The sequence below is a fragment of the Podarcis muralis genome, chromosome 15 (assembly GCF_964188315.1).
Source record: "Podarcis muralis chromosome 15, rPodMur119.hap1.1, whole genome shotgun sequence".
Lineage (NCBI taxonomy): Eukaryota > Metazoa > Chordata > Lepidosauria > Squamata > Lacertidae > Podarcis > Podarcis muralis.
In genome coordinates this window covers 19,465,852-19,484,952 of record NC_135669.1, presented here as the reverse complement: position 1 = coordinate 19,484,952, position 19,101 = coordinate 19,465,852, and the positions used below count along the sequence as shown (strand labels likewise).

Below are 19,101 nucleotides of genomic sequence, written 5' to 3'. Positions count from 1 at the left end.
TTGACTACCTAAAACAGCAGATAATGTGTATGTATGTGTCAGTGGTGGGGGAAGGCGAAAGAGCAGTGCAGTGGTCGATAGATTTAGGTCCATGCAATAGTAAGACCTTCTCAAAAAGTTGCATCCATGGAGAGGGAGCCATAGCTGGTAGAACCCTGCAGCAAAAGGTTCCAAGTTCTTTCCCCAGGATTTCAGGCAATAGGGCAGAGAAAGGCTCTAGGATGTCACCAGCAGCCAGAAAAGACCACATGAGACCATGTGTACCAGTGGTCTGAATTGACATAAGGCAATGTTACATTTACTTATTTGCTTTTTTTTAAAATACACCCCACTGTTCACTACATCCTTGTATTTAGGCTTCAATCTAGTAGTCATTGGTGAAAGGGACATACATGTAGGTGTATGAGTGGGCTGGCAGAAGAGGGACAGTAGTAACTTTGGTGGCCTTATTTACATGGCTGCATCTGTATTCTGTTCTCTGTGGAAGCCACTCAAGCCTTCCTGCCTCATCTAGGGATGAGGCACCACAGCTGAAAAGGCCTTCATGGGTCATGATCTGCCTCTTCAGAGGTGGGAAGCTTGGAGAAGGGCCTCTGACAATGACTTGGGGACACAGGCAGGTTAATATCTGTGTTCAGAGAAGAATATGTTTATGCCTTACGTGGTGTGGACTTTGCCATCTAAGACCTCTGTCTTCAACCATAAAACACCAGGAGTCTCAAGTGAGCACCTTCCTTGTTTTACCTACTGGGAATCTTCTCACAGTGTCCATGCCCTGCAGCACCTACTGGGGCTGTCACTCCTGCCACAAAAAAACAACAAAACAACAACAACAAAAACCACATTGTGGCTTGTGGGTGTCATGGGTTGGTGAATAGCAGCCTTGTACTGCAGGGGAAACAAGCCTTTTGTCTGGCATTGTTGAGATCATTCAGGCCTCTGCGGCTTGATTTGTGTGCTTTATATTCAGCATAGGTGACAGGGAGCTTGTGACAGTTGCACGGTGTCTAGGGCTGTCTGTTGAATATCAAATTGTTTGACATCAGCTGGAGCACCGCTGTGAAAATTGTCTGACAGATATAGGCTCTTTTGACCATGAAGGGTTTGGAGAGGGGTCATAGGTTAGAGGCATAAAGCAGTAAGAGACCTCCATTAAGGAATATGTCTGACCCGACATTAGGAAATCAGCCAGTGTTCGCTAATTATATCACTTCTTTAATAGAAGAAGGGATGAAAACCAGAGCATCTTCTTCGCCCTTTTTATATTTTAAAATGTTCATCATGCTAAACCGAAAATCTGCTTTCCATGGTTTGGCTTCCAGGATGCATCCAGACTGAACACCAAATCCTGTTTTGGTGTTACGAGAATGATCCTGATATGTACCTAGGAAGCTGTCTTATACAGAGTCAAACCATTGATTCATCTGTCTTGGCGTTTTCATCACCAGACTGGATTTGTCTCTCCAGGATTTCAGACCAGAGTCTTTTTCAGCTTTTCCTGGGGATGCTGAAGGTTAAATCTGGGAGCTTCAGTATGCAAAGCATCAACTCTGGCTTTCCCACTCAGCTGTGTCTTGAGGGTTGTTTTTCCTTCTTTGGGGGCCTCTTTAGTTTGCGAGACAGTGCTGTACGGGTATAGTACACAACAATTTCCACTCACAGAGCACATTGTATGTACATATCCCTTGCTTATAACACCATTCCATGCTACATGCCACTGGAATAGAATGAAAATCTTAAGTAATTGTTTCTCTTTTTTTCATACAATTCTGCAGTTAATGAAAGTGAATTGAAACTACCAATTCTCATTAACCTGCACAGGGGGGAAGTAGAGTTGGGATCCAGAAATGAGGAATATTTGAAAGGTGTATTACAACAAAGAAAATGTGCATTTAAAATATGTACAGCAAGCTTCAAATCTCTTTATGTACTGGGTCTGCTTGGGTTGCCCAGCTTGTAGAGAGCTTTTAAGCTCTCTGTCTTGCTCTGGCTCTCCTTGCTTTTGGCTCTTTTTTAAAGAACAGCTGATGCCCTATCACTTTTCTTTGTTGTTTCTCCTGGTACCCAAGTAGTTTGTTTGCTTTTGGTTTGTTTTTCATAGAAATTGAATCTAAAATAGCAATAATAATCTACATCAAAGATTCGCCTGGTGTTTCTTGAACTTTGGGGAATAAGACAGTAACTTTCTGCTTTTCAAAAATAAATATGTATGTCTCATTCCATATATTGTCAAAACAGAATCCTCTTTTCTCTCTGATTTAAAATTACAGGAATGATAGCAGCCTGTGTTTGATTTCATAGATGTTTGCTTCTGCTACTATATGTTATGTAAAACAGCGGTGTGCTAAGGTGCAAATAAAATTAGTCAGATCCTTCAGCGAATACAACATGAAATAAGAGTTACCATTGTCCAGTGCAAAGCAAATGCACTTTAGTAAGTCTTTACTCCCTTTCCTTCCATCCCAGCCTCATTGGTCAAATGTAGCAGCAAGTAGACTTCTTCATGCTCTCAGATTTAGAGAGCTGCTAGTAGGTAGAGTAGGTAACATTGGCCTAGATGGAGCAATGGTCTGATTTGTTATGGTAGCATTATGTGCATAAAAGGAAAAGTAGAAAGTATGGAAAGGGTGTCTTGAATGGATTATAAATGTGGAAGGGAGCCAAGTCCTCACCAGTCACTGTTGTGCATCATTTATGTGTGTCCCACAATCAGTTCCTAGAGACTGTCTTGTGTTAAGGGACTATCAAAGCAAATACAGTGGTACCCCGGGTTATGTACTTAATTCGTTCTGGAGGTCCGTTCTTAACCTGAAACTGTTCTTAACCTGAAGCACCACTTTAGCTAATGGGGCCTCCCGCTGCTGCCGCGCTGCTGGAGCACAATTTCTGTTCTCATCCTGAAGCAAAGTTCTTAACCTGAAGCACTATTTCTGGGTTAGTGGAGTCTGTAACCTGAAGTGTATGTAACCTGAAGCATATGTAACCCAAGGTACCACTGTAAATAATGATGAGTTCTGGAGAACACGGAAGTGTGTTGCCCTTTTGTGACATTTTGGTTGGTCCCAATCAGGGGATTGCCTAGTTGTGGATTTTGAAGGTCCCCCCCCCCCCTTAACAGTAAAGTAGTGTTGAGAGGGCTCACATTGAGAGTAGTGGAATGGTATGATTAAAAACAAGTGACTTGTGCTTCTTCCATTGTAACAATAACCATAACCATAACAATATTTATATCCCACCCATCTGGCTGGGTTTCTCCAGCCACTCTGCACAGCAGTTTAATAATAATGTGTCTGTTAATGGTAAGAAATTGGAATAGTTGCCTCAAAAAGTATTGGGCTGCGTATTTCACCTGTGAACATACCATGCCCTTACTCAAAGTAACTTTTGGTTCTCCTTCTGGTGATATTCTAGAAAGAGGTTGCTGCGTTTTGAGAAATCTCATGGGAAATTTTTCTTCTGCTTCCAACAAGTGCCTCTGGTGGATTAGTTGCTGAAACAATTTAAATAGCTAAAAATGGAATGCTGTTTAAGATAACCCATTTTCTTTTGCATCGTTATTGCAAGGAACAGAGGATGTTTATTTTGAAGTGGCAAAATTTAACTGACGATGAATGGCAAACTTTGTTCAATGCTTTCATCCTGTGGAAATGTGTATCATGTTGGATGTGCTGATATGGTTGAATTATTGTGACCGTTTATTCCATTTACAGTATCTTTGCATCAACACCAGCTTATATCTTCTCTCCCTTAACCCCCCCCCCCCGGGAAATACTTAGCCAGATGGAAACAATATTACTTGGTGTGATGTTCCTATCCCGAGAGTGAATTTTTAATACTAATAATTTCCATTTGTTCAAATTCTAATGCACAGTTTGTTTGACCTTCATAGGTTAAATAAAAATGGCTCTTTCAGTTGTTGCCAATGCTCAGACATATATCTGTCCTGTCCTATTTTGTGCAGAGTTTTTGAAAAAACTTGAAAATTCTGCATTTAAATTTTGCAAATTTTGTAGTTTTTATATTAATTACACAAAATTTTAATGCAGCTTTTTACATGAAATAAATTTTTGTGTGTGAAAGTTTCGTGCACTAAAACATGGATTACAAAATCTAGAGAAGTGTGTGATCTGACTAGGAGTTGAATTCTGGTACACAAACAATTTTGGGAGCAGTGGGTTGTGTTGGTTTGCTGCAAAAAGTGGACTGAATGAATTACTTTTTGAACCCTCCCTTGAGTAGTGTCACTACTTTCACCCAAGCTTCTCTTTGTATTCCGTTGATGCATCATTGTGTATTTTTTTTATTTATGTTTTGCCCAAGCCCAAAGCTCTCAATTTCTGTTGAAAATTCATTGTAGGCATTATTCAGTTCCCATACTAGGTGGTTCTGATGTGCTTGCATATGCCTTCCTGTTGAGGATCCAAGCTAAGAAGTTTGCCTTGGACTTCCTACTGCTCAGAGAAATAAAGCAGCATAATTCCCTGCTTGCTGCTGTATGGTTAGACCCACAAGGAAGCTGATAATGTGCTTGAAGGAAGGCTGCAACCAGTTTCTGCCATCAGAAACTGCTTATGAATAAGGAGAAAGAGAGCCTCATTGTGTGAGGGGAGTCCCCCTGTTTCATTACAGGAGGCAGTGATCACTGATCTTGCAAACGACACAGAGCAGTCTTTAATTGGCCATTGTTGGTAATTGTTCGGGAAGTTTCAATGGTAGCCCAACTCGAGGCAAACTTGGGGCAGCCCCCACCTGCCTCCAGTAATTTCCAGGCTGGGCTCCTTCAGTGCATTCTGCACGGGCTGCTCTTGAAGACCATTTGCACATTTCAAAATGGTTCAAAATGAGTACTGAAACAGCTGCACCAGCTGCCACATTGTTTCTAGACTCTACTCAAGGTACTGGTGTTGACGATGAATGTCTTAGGTTGCTTTTGATCAGATTTCTTAGGTAAAGTCTTGTTCCAAATGAACCAAACCTCCTTGGGCATTGAATAGGGCACCACAGGGCTCTGTAGATGCCCCTCTTGCCTCATCACATGGGCAAAGCCTTTTCAGCATTGGCACCTCACTAGTAAATGCTTTTTTTTCTTTTGAGAATTGCACTGCTGACACCATTCTAAGATTCAGAAAACACATGGAAAAGTTCTTTTAAGCCTTCAACATAGAGTTGTGAGTGTGGTTTTAAAAAAATAATAATTATACGCACACACAAAATCCTAAAGAGCCTGCTGTGTTTTGGAGTGTCATATTACTTTAAGTGTCTTGTTATTTTAATGTGATTGTTTATTATATTTCATGGCTGTTAGCTGCCTTGCAAGTGTAGAAGTGGGTGGAAAAGCAGGTTGTGAAAGTATTAAATAAATCAAAATAATATCTAGCTCATGATGGAATGCTTGAGGAATTTGATTGTGACAAATTATGTTATGAACTGACTTGACCCTATATCTCCCATGCTTATGTGTGGATTCATTTTCATAGTTTCTGAATGTTCCAGCACAAGTTCTCAGCTCAAAAAAACTTATCAAAACATGTTTAGAAATTTAAATACTTAGGTTAGTGTGAATTTTTGAACAGATTAAAAATATTTAGAATCACAGATGAATGTGGAAATGGGATGGAATGGATTGTGAACAAACAGAAAGTGACATAGACAGCAAATAGACTGGTTTATTCATTCCTAATTTCATGCAGGTCTCCTGCTCTGCTGGTACTTACAGGAAAATTGGTAGTGATTACCAGAGCCTCTTATAAATCAACCTTAGCCCTGCAGGTCGAACTATGGGATATCTTGTCTCATTCAAAGACCAGAGTCCTCTGAAGGATGACAGGACCTTCTCAGGTTCTCCCCCCCCCCAGTTGCTGTCCATAGTCCTGAAAGGGTTCCTTAGATCAGTGTTTCCCAACCTTGGGCCTCCAGCTGTTTTTGGACTACAACTCCCATCATCCCTAGCTAGCAAGACCAGTGGTCAGGGATGATGGGAATTGTAGTTCAAAAACAGCTGGAGGCCCAAGGTTGGGAAACACTGCCTTAGATCAGTGTTTCCCAACCTTGTGCCTCCAGCTGTTTTTGGACTACAATTCCCATCATTCCTTGCCACTGGTCTTGCTAGTCAGGGATGATGGGAGTTGTAGTTCAAAAACAGCTGGAGGCACAAGGTTGGGAAACACTGCCTTAGATGATCCCACAGTTGCATGTTGAGCAGGAAAGCATACAGGGGAATAATCCCCCAAGTCTGGCTGATTGGAGGTCGATGTCCTCAGTTGTAATGGTAAAGAACAGGGTACTAAAGACTCCCACTGCACTGAGTGAGGTGATCTGTGAGTCTACCTAATCTGAGTCCTTGGAATGGCATGGGAACCCTGGTGTAAGGGATATGACAGCAGGTGAAGCGGATAAACCCATTAACTGTCTGTGTTCCTTGTGGTATGGAGAGGAGAGGTGCCTTATGTAATGTTATTCTGTTAGCTTCAGAATAAAGAATTCTGGGGAGCCTTGACCTTCACTTGAGGAAGGGTTTTGACTCTGTGGTGGAGCTTCTGCCGTACACCCCTGGTTCCATTTCCTGGCATCTCTAGATAGGGCTGCAAATGACTCCTGCCTGAAACCCTGGAGAGCTGTGGTCACTCCATGTAGTCAATACTGAGCTAGATGGACCATTTAGCTCAGTATAAGGAGTTCGAAAGCACGTCAAAGTGCAAGTAGATAAATAGGTACCGTTCCGGCAGGAAGGTAAACGGCGTTTCCGTGTGCTGCTCTGGTTCGCCAGAAGCAGCTTAGTCATGCTGGCCACATGACCCAGAAGCTGTACGCCAGCTCCCTCGGCCAGTAAAGCGAGATGAGCGCCGCAACCCCAGAGTCGGTCACGACTGGACCTAATGGTCAGGGGTCCCTTTACCTTTAGCTAAGGCAGCTTCTTATGTTCCATCTTGGATATGTTCCTGAACATTGTAGGAAGTCCAGAACAAATCTGAAGCATCAAAATTGGGATGGATTTAAATGTGCAAATACTTTCTTTTTGAAGGTTCTGCAGAGCTCTCAATCTTTCCTTCCTTTCAAGATTATTGCATCTTATTTTCCTTGTTTTTGTGCCATGCAGATGCTTATTATGGTAGCTTCTTGTTGTTCGCTGTTGTAAATGAATACAAAATTAGGAAGCATATGGCACACTGTTACATTTCCTTAAAAAACGAAAAAGAAAACCCAATGCAGCAATATTTTTCCAAAATTATTTATGAAGTGCCTGTGGGCATTTCTGTAAAATGGTAAGTAAATACCACTGAATTCGCTGGTTTGACAGTTGTTATGATGCTCCATACCTTTGACAGTAAAATGAACGATATGGCAGAGTTAACAAAAGACTAATCAGATTTCTGTTTTCTTTCCCCTCCCTGCCCTTTTCCTGCTGCAATCTTTGGTGGACAATGTATCTTGGGATGGTTTCCACAATGACATTTCGTTGTACGATTTTTCTGTTTCATCAGGTAAAGTGTCTTATTTCTTCTTCTTTTTACTTGTAAATTCACTTTTTTGAATAATGCTGGTGTACTTGTGAACATAAAACATCTGGCCTGGCTGGCTGTTACCTTAAAATGATAGAAGCTTTGCTACACCATGCTTGCTTGTATGTGAGTGTGCATATTCATTTTCAGCACATTATAAGCTAGTGTTAAAATATGTATTATATATTATATTTTGGCTGCTGATAAGAAAGGCAATATACATTGGGCGTAAGAGTAATGAATAAGAAAAATAAATTGTAAGGGGGAAAGCAGAACAGTAATCTATCATTCTGTTGCATAGAGTTGTTAATTCTTTATGCACATTGTGTGTATGTGTGTGTAAAACAACAAACAGTGGGTCTAAAACCCAGCACACTGATTTTAGTAGACTTAAGCGTGTTTTAAAACTCTTGGATTGTGGCCAGAGAATGCATTCAAACCAGACTACATTTGCTTTAGGAAAACATGGAATCACCTTACATAGTAATAGTGAAGCCATTTTGCTTGTGTAGAACTTTACGTAGCAAAATGGGGATTTATTAGGAATGTCAGAGGTTTGCAGAAGTACACAAATTATTTTGGGGGGAATAGCCCAATGAGGACTTAGAGTGCTGGCTCACTTGAGGTACTCTTGATTTAGTAAAGCTATTCTTGAGATGTTATGGGGTATTGTGTGTGTGTGTGTGTGTGTGTGCGTGTGTGTGTGTGTGTGTGTGTTCATGTGTACCCAAACATCTGTATTTAAGTGAATATGTTTGTAGGACAGCTTTTTTGGATGAAGAGCCAGCATTCCAAAAGCCCCTCTTCAATCTGTTTCCAGAAACCACTGCAAATGAGATGCAGCCTTACAGTGCATTCTGTAAGCAGGGAATCCATGGCTATTGTGCACTGCTTGAAATGAAAATAATTGTGTGTCTTTGGAAGCAACATAAATCTACGTAAACTGGCTTAATTGCCTTCCTAGACCTCCTAATCAATGAGACTAGATGAATGTGAACTGACATCTAAAAATCCATAAATTTATTATTTGTTCTTCTTGCAGTGTCCAGGTTTAAATGTCTTGAAATGTATCACTTTCTCTGCCATAGGTACCTTTTTTTCACTAACCCCTGCTATACAGTGGAACGTCAGTTGTCGAATGCTTCGGAAGTCAAATGTTGCGGCTTTCGAACGCTGACAACCTGGAAGTGAATGCTTTCGGTTTTGAATGCGCCTCGGAAGTCAAATGGATTTTGCCGACTGGCAATTGCACCTCGGTTGTCGAACATTTCAGAAGTTGAACAATCTTCCGGAACAGATTACGTTCGACAACCAAGGTTCCATTGTACTTCTTCCCTATCCCAGTTAGCTGCCCCTGCTACTGCTCTTCAGATTAAATCCAGTCTCCTCTTCATGACTGGGATCACTCTTCCCCAGACAGGTTTTCCTGGCACCTACTGTACATGGATGCCTTTTAGGTGCCAAGTGAATACTCTCTTCCCTTCTCCCAACCATTTCTGGATTTCTTTTTGTATCTTGCATTACAGTTGCTTCTGTAGGCTTTGTGCTGGTGAAAATAGCTTAGCTGATGTTCCATAGCTGGTTTAAGTGTTGTGTATTATTAGGATTTTATTGATTCACATTGGGCTTTTTGGGTGGGATTCTGTGATTTTTGTTGTTGTGGGGGTGGGGTTAACATGCTGTGAAATGCAAAGTTGGATAGGTGGTATAACACAAACAAACAAACAAACAAACAAACAAATAAATATTCCCACCCCCCACCCTGCTAGAGCTACAGCTCTGTGTCACATAGGGTCTGGATTATAAAAGCTCCAATTTCAAAGTAGATATGGAGTGAACGTTGGAAGGAAGGAGCTTGCTCAAATAGGCCAACTCCATTTTGAATCTCAAGCTGACCACTAGCCCCTCTGGCAAGTGGGTTTATCTCACGCAAATGTTCTCTCATATTTGGGAAGAGTGACCAGAGGTCAGTCATACGAGTACAAGCTCGGCATGCCAAATGTCCCAGGATCAATCCCCAGCATGTCAAGTGATGTTATAGTATCTTCTTGTCTTGTAGAGCAAGAAAAAACACAGATCAGAGGCTGTTCTCAGACAGAGTCAATATTGTTTGATTTTATAGATGGTTGAGCTATCTTAGGCTGTTGTTACTATTTTTTTTACAGTGTGGGGCTCCCATTATGGGTGCAATCAGGCAAATCTTGAATATATATTTGGGGGGGGGGTTGTGAGGAGTGAATAATTGTTTTTGCCAGAACTCTGGTTCTCTAAAAGCTTCAGGTGAAAAGATATGATAGCAGAAGGCAAGAGGGAGTTGGCCAGCTTGTTCTCACCAGCTCTGCCTCATCTGCCATTCTGAAACAGCCTTTCTTTAAATAAAGGTCTGCCCAGGGACAATCAGTTTAATTCTTTGCTTTTGGCTGGCAATGTTAGTTTTGAGGTGATGCTCTGAGCAAGATACGTTGCTTGTCTGCATATGGGAGTTTGCTGTTGGCTTTAATGAGGAAAGGCGCTGCCTGCAAGCTGCATTGCTTGTCGTTCTGACTCTTGGGAATGAAGCTTTTGCTACATGGAAGACTTTGTATGCTGTATTATTTGTCTCCACCTGGTGGGAGAGAAACAACATTTGGATTTTCCACTTTTCACAAATTTCAGATAATCATTTCTGCAGGTAAGGAACTCATTGGGATAACGTAACACACATTTCAGTGCAAAGTATCATTGCTAGAAACCTTTAACACATTCATTAGCAGTTTTGAAAACTCTGCCTTGCATTATTTATAGCACTCAATTAATTTTCTTTCTTTTAAATCCATCTATTTCTGAGGAATAGAAATGTCAGAGAAAAATATTCCCCCCCGCCTCTGGTGGCAGAAGCTAGTTGCTGGCTTGTTCCTCCCCTCCCTCCCCTTTGGGCTTTCTTTCTGATACTTGCATTTAAGTTTTGTGAAACACATTTCTTTTTGGTGTAGCTTGGGGCTTATCCACACTTAACTTTCCAACATGCTTTCCAGGCACAGTCCGATCACTATTTTTTTTTTTTTTTTTAGCCCTCCCTGCAACAACCTGCTCTTTACTGCTGATTTGGAGCTAATGGCAATCCACAGGAAACTTGAATTGCTGTTTGTTGCATTTTGGCTTTAAAGAGCAAGTTTTCATGGGGAAAGCTCTGGGGTGAAAGAAGAGCACTCAGGCTCAGAGCTTTAAAGTGTGGACCTGTGTCTGGAAAGTGGGGCAAAAGGTAAATTTGAGTAAGCCCTTGGTGTCAAGGTGACCTCTTTAAAGAGAACCTGTTGCCTAGTGAAAGAAACCTAAGTCAATTAATCGTATGAGCTTTTATCAGTTAATAATAAATAGTAAGGAGCACACACCTTTTATCTTTAGATGATTCTCCAACAGGTGCCATTTTAGAAGTTGCTTTCCTTCCTTATGTGAGAGAAGGGAGGGGAATGCCTCTTCCAAGAGGGTTCACTCTTAATTGACTATTCCGATTAATCGGTGAAATACTGCAGCACTAGAAACGAGACAAAGGGGGGTTAGGAGAGTCTCAATGGGCTTTCTCAGCATATCTGCTAATCTGGCCTTCCAAATAACTGAGCAAAGATCACTAGTCCACTCACACAGAAGGAACATGAACATTTCATATGTGGCATATTGATTGTGCGATTGAAGCCAAGTCCAGCATTACCACTTTGCAAAAGCAAAAGCAAAAATTTGTTCCTGGTTTTTACTTTTCACCAATGGCCACGCCTAACTCTGCCTACATGCTTCCCTCCATTTTCCATATGAGAGGCATTGTCTGTATATCAGTGGTGCAATTTCTAGGGCCATGTATGAATTCTCTCCCCCTCCCCAATAAATGTTTGCTAGTCTGTTTTTGTTCCCCACCACAATTTCTCATATGTATTTGCTATAAAATAATATTTATTTATTCATTTATACATACATACATACATGCATGCATGCATACCCCACTGATCTTGCTGGGTTTCCCCAGTCATCAGTCATTTAAAACTTCCCTAAACAGGGAAAATGTGCTCGATATACTGTAAAGGGATGGGAAAGGTGGAGAAAAAAGGGAAATCCAGGCACTAGTACGCAAAGTTACAGTTCTTATAATGACCAGATGGTGGATTCTGCTCTATAACCTCATTCTGCTACATGTAGAGACTTGGCCCAAATATTGCATAATTGGGGCCTATTTTGCTGTTTGCCCCTTAACTTTAGCAAAAGATTTTTAACAAAGGATATATTTTCAGCTGAGCAAATGGCCAGTGGCATTATACCTTCTCACTGGTCCAGCTCTCAGACAAGCTCTTAACTCTCTCTGCCCCAAAGTGAACCACACCGACACCCTTCCATAAATGATTGCTAACTTTTCCCTGAGAAGGCCTTTTATGGCAAAGAGCTCACAATGATGGGGCAGAGCACCCATGTCACAGCCTAGGAAAAGGTGGCTGAGTTGGACAGTAGGGCAGAGACTGTTACTGTACTTATGCATTTTACTTAACACTGTGTGAGAGAAGGCATTTATCTGTGTCTCAGCTAAGGTTGTGGTAATAACGTATATATGTGTGGGTGGCTTTCTTTAGGATCAGGGGCTATTTGGGGCAGCAGATGGGGAGCCTTTGGGATTGGATAGCCCCCTAGATCCTAGCTGCTTTTCTTTACCTTACTGTCTTTCCCTAGAGGTGGTTTTTTTGGGGTGGTGGTGGTGGTGGTGTCTCAGCTTGCAAGATGAAATGAGGTTTTGTCATCTGGCAGCTAGACCTGCTCCCCTTCAGTGTATTGTGTGTCCTTGTCGGAATAATAAAAAATCAAGTCTTATTTTGGTCCGAATTTGATGCAGTATTGATTTCCCCTTGTTAGGCAAGCTGTAAATCAGGACATTGAATTCCTTAATCTCTTTTCACAGAATGAATCTCCAGTCAAAAGGTTATACTCTTTTTTTGACATTTATTATCATTAACATGGTTAAGGTGCTGGCAATTCGGTTCTTGTGATGCTGCCTTCTCCTTGTTATTTTGTGGTTTTAAAAATTCAACTCCTAAACCAAGAAGCCATGAAATGCAACCTTATTAGCACAGAAAGCTGCCTTTCACTGAGTCATACCATTGGCGCATCTAGCTTAGTATCAGCTACACCAGGGTGGGGAAACTGCTCTGGGACATTGATTTTTGGGGTCGCCTTCCACTCCTTGGTTGTTCAGCAGGGAGCAGTTAAGAGGAACAAGTGCTTTGATGTAGTGCAAAGTTTGCAATTACAGCACCTTCCTGTGCACAGAGATCTGCTCTAAGACAATCAAAGCAGAATGTAAAATGTCCCAGCGAAGAGGTGGACTTGCATTCTTTGCAAATATTCAGAAAGTGTCCATGCATTTTGCAATTGTATGCATGCATTTTTCAGGATGCAATTGCATGTTAAAGTTTGAGGCTTTGAATAGCGGTAAGGCAGGGCTTACACAGTTTAGCTGTACATTGACCTTACCTGCAATCTTCTTCTTTATTTGCTTTTTTGTTTTTTTGCAGTCAGAACACATAAAAGGAGGTGAAGAACTTATTTTTACAATTTTGTAAAAAAATGTATGGATAAAATGGAAGGTGAAAATTATACTAAGAATTAAATATATGTCTCTGTTTCCATAAGTAGCAGCATGATGTGGGTCTGACTCTGCCCACTGGAATGTAGTCCCTGACAGCTTTCTACTTGAGTAATGTGGCCCTCACTGCAGTGGACCTTTAGTATCTCAGACATGAGACATTTCCAGCTCTGCCTGAAGACAACAGGAATTGAACTCTGGATGTTTGAAGCAAAGCATGTGTGTTATCATTACGACCTTGACATTTAAAGAATTATGGTCTGGAATTCCATTAAATGTTGGCCAAATTGCTTTGCACTATATATGCTGATTTTTAGTTACTGCCGTACTTGGAAACCAGTTTACCTCCATTTTGAAAATAAATCTGCTTGAGTTCCAATCCATGAAAGGCAAAAGCCAAAGCAAGCCATGTTTATTTTCAAAAAGCACCATAAAAAGAAGTCATGCTGGATTGGACTAAAGGTTCCTCTAGTTTGGCATTTTGCTGTGAATTCTGAATAGATTTTAATGAGGGGGGTAAAGCAATAGCTAGGAAGGGGCTGCTGCCTTCATGCTCTGTTCATAGGCTTCCCAGAGGCATCTTTTTGGCCATTATAGGAAGCCTCTTGATGGAATAGTAGGTACTATGGACATTACGTTATGCTAGAACCTCCAATCCTAGCAGCAGTAGAGAATAATTGCCCTTTGAGCTGGCCAAAATGTCACCCATTTTTCAAGGACCTGCTTTCCATGCACTTCTGATTTTAGGGTTAAAATGTAAATATTGTGTTGGTAGTTTTCTTTTGAACTGACAATTTGGAATATTCATAGATGTTCCGCAGTGCTTCAATGACTATTCCAATGATCATCATACATCTCACTTAGGTTATACTGAAGTTAGAGATCTGGTAGACAGTAGCTTTGGATGTTACAAAGTGCATTCAACTCGGCTGTCAAATTCAACTTATTTTAGGGTAAAGTTGGTGAAACCATTGTTTATCTACAAATCTACATGGTCTGTCCTATAATGTTATATATCTTTTGCCTCTGACATAGTAAGACTCAGAAAAACATTCAAAATTGGATTTCACATTGCAAATAGATTGACAGTTATAACAAATGAGAAGAATCTAAATAAAACAGCTCCTTTTACTTCTGCTGATGCCATAATTTCCATAGATGTCCCAGATAATAAAAGAAATACATTTTCAAGGAATACTGCTAATAAGAATGAAGATTTGTCAAGCCCAAAATTCACCAGTATGGTGCCCTCTGGGTCATTTGGACCACAACTCATAGTCCAAAACATCTGGAGGGCACCAGGTTGGTGAAGGCTGATTGGATTGAAAGTCAATTCTTACTTCCACAGAAAACCAACCCAACTCTTTGGGACATCATTGCTTCTTCCTCTTAGTGTGTAGCGTGGTACTTTTAAAACTGATATGCCACACTCAGCCAGCATTTGTAAGGTGAATTGTGCATATGTAACCTGGCAGACATCTGGATTGTATTACCTCATGTGTCCTATCTCTGCCTGCACAGGCGATTGTAGCCTTAATCCCTTCTGGTGCCTCAACATTACAGTGCATTTTCAAAACATCAAATAGTGTGGAATCCATAATCCACTTCCCCTTATCTCAATTTGTAAACCTTTAAAGTACTTGGAATTTAAACTGTGCAATGATTTTTGATTTTTAGTAGTGCAAACGCCAACTAAACCCAAAGCGAATATCAAAATAAATCCTGCACAGGATTTCAGCCGACAGAAATGGAAAGCTGAAGAAGAGAGCATGGACCTTGGTCTGACCAGCAAGACTATTCCTATGTTCTTAAACCCCACGGCAGACAAATATATTTCAGGGCAGTGGTTCCCAATTAGCTAAGTACTGAGGACCCCCCATTTTCCATAAGTCAAGCCATGGGCCCCCTCCTTTTGAAAATGTTGCTCTCTCTGTGGTACTTTCTGTTTTGGGAATGGTGCCACCATACCCTCCAACATGTTCCAGCACAAAAACAGGATGCATGTTTTCTGGGCTCTGCTCCTACACATGGTACCCAAAAACGGGGTATCCTGGACAGTTGACAGGTATGTGCTGTGGACCACTGGGTTTCATGGACCACCAACTGGGAACCACTGCTCTAGGGTAAACCACATGTTTCTCTTACGCATTGGAGGATTGTGTGAAGCAGGGAAGGCAGGGCTATGCTGACCAACCCCATCCTGGTACCACATGCCGCAGCTAGTCCCTCCCCATGGTGTGCATTCATATGGGGGTTCCAGGGTGCACACAAGCCTTCATGCATATACCTGTAAGTTTTAAGTCTGCCCTCCTACAGCTGCTTTGCCTGACAGATGCTACAATCTCTTTTTTCTGCTGTAGTGCGGAAATCTGTAGTGGAACAGATGAGGAGATCAATGTGTTCTGGTCCCTCTTAACGTATCCAGGGTGACTACATTCACTTCATTATTCATACACATGCATAACAGTTTGACAGCACAGAAGGTCCCAGATTGAACCCCTTCCATTCTCAGTTTAAAAACAAACATACAGTTCAGGTGGAAAGGATGAGAGCTTGGAGCTGGTGCCCGTGTTAGTTGGCAGCACAGTGGTCTGACTCTGTATAAGACAGTTTCATAAAGCTTCTTATACTTTTTCTAGCAGTTTTCAGTAGATCTGAAGATATCTCAAGCAGCAACCATCAGTTGCTTCATGTGTCTCTTAAAGACGCATCTTTCTGCCCAGGCCTTACCTGACTCATATAAATCAAACCTTGTTTTCAGTTTGTTTTAATTTACTGAATTTCTATTTTTATTTGCTTTTATAATATTGTTTTACTGGTTTTATATTGCATTTTTGTTTTAATCATATTGTTAGTTTTTTCTATGTTGCAGGTTTAAAAATACTAAGCCATTTATAAATGCTTTAAAACCAACCAACCAACCAACCAACCAACCATCAAGGGTGATAGCTGTCCCTTTTGTTATTCCCTGGAGGTACAGTATACTGCCTCTGAACAGGGAGGTTCCATTTTTCTCTCATTCTAATAGTTGTCATGTGGAACTTGCTGCCTCACCCCCCCCCCCCAAGCCCTCTCTGCTTTCTAAGTTGCAGCGCTCTCAATTTCTTTATTATGTAATGTGCATTCCCATGCCTTTTAATTGGTAGCCATCTGCAAGCACTGTGTAGCAAAATCTATTTTTGCATCTGGGTGGATTTCTCTTCCCTGCCAGAATGCAGCTCACTGAGCAGCTGGTTCCACATGTTCATAAATGCCGTGTGACTTTAATACAGGCACATTTGATTTTTATTGACAGCCCGTCAGGCTCGCGCCAGTGCACTGAGGCTCTTTGCTGACACGAGGCAAGCAGCAGCCAGCCAGAGAGGGGCTCTATTAGCGTGGCGAGTGCAGAAATCTCCAGGCAGGCTGCGTTCCTTCAGAGGCCGGCTGTTCTCATCCTCCTCTCTGCCATTGCCCCAAAGAATGTTGCTGTCTTCCTAAACCAGTATCAAATGACATAGCAAAGACTTTCTAAAGCTAAGGATTAAAACAGTTGCATCCTCCTTGGAACCTTTCCTTCTGCTGGCTCTCTTCTTCCAGTCATTGTGGAATTATAATGCCAAATATTGTGTTTCTTTGCCATTGCTGTAGTCTCTTCCTTGTTCAGTCTCTGTGTTAGATATCTGGCATTCAGTTCTGTCCTTTACTTTAAAGTTTAGAGAATGCATTGTTCCACCTCTGATATGGGTCTGTTTGCTTGACCATTTCTGCTGGTCCATTTGTCCCACCCCCTAAAAATAAAACTCAGCTTCTTCCATGTAGCTGTATGTAAAGCTAAAGGGACCCCTGACCATTAGGTCCAGTCGTGGCCGACTCTGGGGTTGCGGCGCTCATCTTGCTCTATTGGCCGAGGGAGCCAGCATACAGCTTCTAGGTCATGTGGCCAGCATGACTAAGCCACTGGCGAACCAGAGCAGCACACGGAAACGCCGTTTACCTTCCCACCGGAGCAGTATCTATTTATCTACTTGCACTGATGTGCTTTCAAACTGCTAGGTTGGCAGGAGCAGGGACCGAGCAACGGGAGCTCACCCTGTCACTGGGATTCGAACCGCCGACCTTCTGATCGGCAAGTCCTAGGCTCTGTGGTTTAACCCACAGCACCATCTGCGTCCCTGTAGCTATATTTAGAATGTTGTAAATTCAGTCCTCATTATCTCCAGGTAGGGTTAGGAAAATCCCTTTACTGAGATCCTGGGAATCCACTGCTAGTCAGTGCAGACAGTGTTATGATTACAACTTTTTAATTTATATACCACTTCGTATATTAAAAATATATATCCAAGCAGCGTACACAAAACTGAAGCAACAACAGACAACTTAAACAAAATATTGCAAAAATACACAATTACGTATAAAAATGTTGCATTAATACAACATACCTCTCAGCCTCTGGGTTCTCACTTAGCGTCCAAGCAAACTCTCAGCTCCCCCATGAAACTCTCACAGCAAGAAGAGATCCTGGAAACAGTGGACATCAATCACCCTAGACCCTCACTCTAGACTTGCTTTTCATGGGCCTCCCCAAGGTGGATGGGACATCCTTAGGCTGCCCACAGCTGTGTCCCATTCAGCCAGACTCTTTATACTCGGTTCCAGGTGCAGCAGGTTTTTTGAGTTTCCCAGGGGGGTCAAGAGGAGGGGAAAGCTCTCCCCCCCTCCCACTTACAGCTCTTTCTTCACCCTCTGTTCTCTCCTCCTCCAGTTGAATTAGTCAACAAATAGTCTGACTTGCTATCCAGCTGTGTGTGCCAGTTCTGTTCTTTGGCATCCTACCCATTAAAGTGTGCAATGAAGTGCATGCTTGCCCATCAGAATAATCTCTGCCTTTGTTCATGGAATATATTGCTCTGTTGCTGTGCTCACCGCCACTCTCCCTCCACCTCGTCCTCTCTCCATCTGTACTGATTCCTTTGACATATCCTCCTGACTCCTTTTCTCTGTTGGTGAATAAAAAATGTGTGTGTAAGGGGGCGGGCGGGCATTGGTGTGTGTTACTAGCAGGGATGGAGGAGAATTTGATTTGGTCCATATTTTTACACGAGCTGCCCTAATTTGCAGCTCCTGGGTTAATTATACGGATTGGAACATAATTAACCTTCAGCTCTGGCAATGCTCCACATGTTTTTGGCTCAAGAAACATACCAAAATGTGCAGAACAGTGTATTTTAGCGTGAAGTACATTCAGAAATGTGCACGTTGGGATAAAATAAGTAATTAACTTTGTATTTAAATAAGAATTTTAGTGCAATATTGTTTAGACAATAACCTGCAGATTAATGTGGAAGAAGGACAGAAATGATTTATAAATAAACATATGTGATAGTGACACGGGCCCAAAATAGATGGAACTGTTCATCCTTAGTTGCTGGTTCTCTTTCGTTAATGTATTCCATTGTTACAAAGGCAAGCTTTCATTGGAAGTATCTCTCTCAAGAGCGCCTGTGCTTGCCTCACTATTTATGCACTTAAAGTCACTTAGCAGCAACAACTTTCCTTGCCTGAGGCACTAATAGTATTACATTGTCAACTGTTGCCAGTTACCCAGGAAAATGAATGAGTAATAAAGAGAGCTGGGTGAGTGCAGTTTGGGTAGGACTGATAATGTGTGAATTGTAAGTTGCAGTATGTCAAAAAGTAAAAAAACCAGGACACCCTGGGGTTTTTTTTTGGGGGGGGGGGACTACTGAAACTGTTGAGCTGGAAAATCAGGACACATGGCAGCCTTCCTCTCCTCACTTTCTGGTTTGTTTCTGTATTATGTATTAATTAAAAAATTGATATCCCACATCAGGCCAGCATATTGAAACTCTTCTCAGAAATCTATGAATAGTGGAAAAAAGCCAGACTGAAACAGAGCAGCAATAGCATTAAGAAATCAACCAAACCTCAAGCTAGAAAAGAGCTACAGTGCATGACTAAACAGTATGTTGTTACCTGACACCTAATATTACAAAGAGAAGA

The 19,101-nt window shown here is 41.6% G+C and overlaps 1 protein-coding gene and 1 long non-coding RNA gene across 19 annotated transcripts in view; one reads left to right on the top strand and one right to left on the bottom strand.

Annotated features, from left to right (window-relative positions):
* The window catches only part of NCAM1 (neural cell adhesion molecule 1), a 216,157-nt gene that overhangs the window by 57,694 nt on the left and 139,362 nt on the right, over positions 1-19,101 (top strand). The window lies entirely within an intron of this gene.
* On the bottom strand, positions 9,245-18,027 carry LOC144325650 (uncharacterized). Of its 2 annotated transcripts, XR_013390849.1 has the most exons (4): positions 17,520-18,027; positions 15,386-15,467; positions 10,871-11,013; positions 9,245-10,104 (listed from the first exon to the last, which is right to left on the bottom strand). It is a non-coding gene; the product is annotated as an uncharacterized LOC144325650 (long non-coding RNA). The 2 variants fall into 2 exon arrangements; XR_013390848.1 differs by lacking the exon at positions 15,386-15,467.